This window comes from Amphibalanus amphitrite, unplaced genomic scaffold (genome assembly GCF_019059575.1).
Source record: "Amphibalanus amphitrite isolate SeventyFive unplaced genomic scaffold, NRLGWU_Aamphi_draft 000604F_arrow, whole genome shotgun sequence".
NCBI classification, from domain to species: Eukaryota; Metazoa; Arthropoda; class Thecostraca; order Balanomorpha; family Balanidae; genus Amphibalanus; species Amphibalanus amphitrite.
Genome location: NW_024882098.1, coordinates 415,235 through 418,020, shown reverse-complemented (window position 1 = coordinate 418,020; position 2,786 = coordinate 415,235). Strand labels below are relative to the sequence as shown.

At 51.0% G+C, this 2,786-nt stretch overlaps 1 long non-coding RNA gene across 1 annotated transcript; it reads right to left on the bottom strand.

Moving 5' to 3' along the window:
• Nucleotides 1-924: 924 nt before the first annotated feature.
• LOC122394680 lies at nt 925-2,008 on the bottom strand. Its single transcript, XR_006258909.1, has 3 exons — nt 1,919-2,008; nt 1,084-1,216; nt 925-960 (listed from the first exon to the last, which is right to left on the bottom strand). It is a non-coding gene; the product is annotated as an uncharacterized LOC122394680 (long non-coding RNA).
• Nucleotides 2,009-2,786: the final 778 nt, after the last annotated feature.

The following is a 2,786-nucleotide window of genomic DNA, read 5'->3' as shown; positions in this document are numbered from 1 at the left end:
CGAGTGGTTACACGGGTCTCTAATTCTCCACGCTGCTCCCTCACACGTGGCTCGACTGGCCGCTGCCCTCCTGTGTCGCTCCTGCCGTCGCTGCTGCTCCAGAGTCGGCAGGTCGCGCTAGTCCCAGCTGCGTCGTCTCCGACTGACCAGGAAGACCACCAGCAGCACCAGGAGGATAAATGCCAGAAGCGCGCCGCCGATCACCAGGCCCAGACTGGTCGAGCTGAGCACCAGCCACCGTAGGCTGGGGAGTTCAGAAGCATTGGTTACACGGTCATTTGTGGTCGGAAGGTGCCTTTTATCCCAAAATAACTTTACTTATACCTATTACAATTACATACCTTTTCCTGCAGTATTTCCTCCCATTCCAATTAATCCATTTAACTCGCTTTCTTTCTAACTCCATTCCAACCTTCTCGATCCATATCCATTCCGTCTTATGAAAAGTTATTGCATTCCAAGTTTCAGCTCGCCCTCCCTTCCTCCATTTCTCTCTCTCTCTCTCTCTCTCTCTCTCTCTCTCTCTCTCTCTCTCTCTCTCTCTCTCTCTCTCTCTCTCCTCTCTCTCTCTCTCTCTCTCTTTCTCTCTCTCTCTCTCTCTCTCTCTCTCTCTCTCTCTCTCTCTCTCTCTCTCTCTCTCTCCTCTCTCTCTCTCTCTCTCTCTCTCTCTCTCCTCTCTCTCTCTCTCTCTCTCTCTCCCTCGTCCCTCTCCGTCCGTCCGTCCCCCTCCCTTCCTCCCTCCCTCCGTCCGTCCCCCTCCCTTCCTCCTTCCCCTCAACTCACAGACGTTGCGAGGTCGACAGTGTAGATACAATGTTCCCGAGCGGTCGACCGCCATAACGTTGGCCCTGGGTTGACGCAGAAGGGACGGCACCGACCCTTCAGTCGCGGCTGCCCACGACGACCTGGCCGGCGGTCAGCTGACCACCCCGCTGGGGAACATGTGCACCTCTTGTAGACCTGCAAACAAAGAGCAAATGGCATTAGATAACATCCATGGCTATTGAGTGTTAGTGCTAAATATAAGTTAAAGGGACTGCAACATAAGGTGAACAAAATAAATTGACCGCGATAGGAACCCACCTGATCCGGTGTCGGAGACCCCAAATTCCACTGTCCGGAACCGGTCATTACAGTCGTCCTCGGTGAGGTAGTCACCGCAATCTACGTCAGCTCCTGGCAGGACTGTGCACGTCGGAGCCGAAATATCCTCCTTCTGCAGGGGCGACACAAGGCGTGAGAGGCGAGACAAGGCGATAAGGTCCAGCGGACATGAGTCATAGCTGAGGGCGGGTTTAGGTATACAGGGTGAGGCAGAAAGATTTACATGTTGGTTTTCAGACCATAACTCAAAAAGTTTTGGACGGATTTTAGTGAAATTTTGCATGCGGCTTCCCAACCGACTCGTGTATAGCTGTTATGATAGTTTTTAATTTTGGCATGGTTGCTGAGCTATGGCGGAGATGACACAGAGTCCAAATTGCGGTGCCGATGCAGGCTGGCCACAGCGTCCGAAACGCTCCCAAACAGCTCGGTGTTGGCAAAAAAAAAACTGCTAACAAGATAATGAAATGCCTGAAAGAGACAGGTACAGTGTCGATGAAGTCCTTGCCAGGTAGAACAAGGCATGTCCGCACCAAAAAAGCTGGTTGATATCGTGCACAGGATGGTGTTTCGAAATCCTAGCTTAAGGCAATATAAAGGCACGTGCATCAACGGCGGTTGCTATTTAAATCCATTCTTTCTTAGGTTTGACAGATTATGGTTTTGTTTTGTTTTGTTTGTGGCAAGTTATATCAATGAATGAAAAGAACATTCGTTCGATGTGTTACACAATTCCATTTCAAATGTCATCATCAATGCATGAGCGATTTGGGCATCAACCCCTCCTTTCTCATACGACATCCTCGGTAATCACCTGGGCCAGTACAGTGACAGTCTGGTGGGCGGCAGCGCCGTGTGCCCTATTCTCCAGCAGGGCCGAGACGAGCACGGTAACCGAGCCCCGGCGTGCCAAGGGCGGCACGTAGTACCGCAGGGTAACCGTGCGACTCTGACGTGGCGCGAGAGTTACACGGAGCTCACTCAGCGATTGGAAGTAGCTGAAAGGGGAAAAGAGAGTAGCTGAAGTGAAACGATGGTCGTACATTGCTTGACATCCACTGCATACAAAACACACGTTGCAATAATTTCAAAGCAGGATAAAGCGGTAGCACGGCCTGAACCAAAGACGTGCTCGTGAAGATCGATACGAAGTGACGATTCGAAAAAAAAACGAAACTTCGAAGCGGTAATGTAGAAATGACGTTATTATTCTTGAATATGTTTGATGCACTTTTAGCCAATACATATTCGTACAATAGTATATTCGTACAAGATTCACTGAATATGAAAATGATCCCTTTTGGCTCTTACCCTTAAGTGTGCTGGTAGCGTCATTCGTTAGTGACTTGAAACTGGAGCTCGCCGCTCTCACCGGGCCGGGCCGGACTGGCCTCGGGTCTGACCGGCTCCACACGCACCGAGGACAGGGTGGGCCGGAGGAGGGCCTCCCGGACCCACCGGCTGCCGTCCTGATCGGTACCGACCACCTGGTATGTCCAATACATGCTGGGTGAAGACATTGGTCATGTGCGCATGGTGCATGCTACAAACACTCGTTATTGTATTGTCAGGTACGAGCGGCGGTCTACCTATAGGTGCGAGTTCATTTACCCGCTGGGTAATAAAGATGGATCAGCAGCCGGTAGAAGCAGCGCCAGTGGTTCCCTATTGTATATTTATTA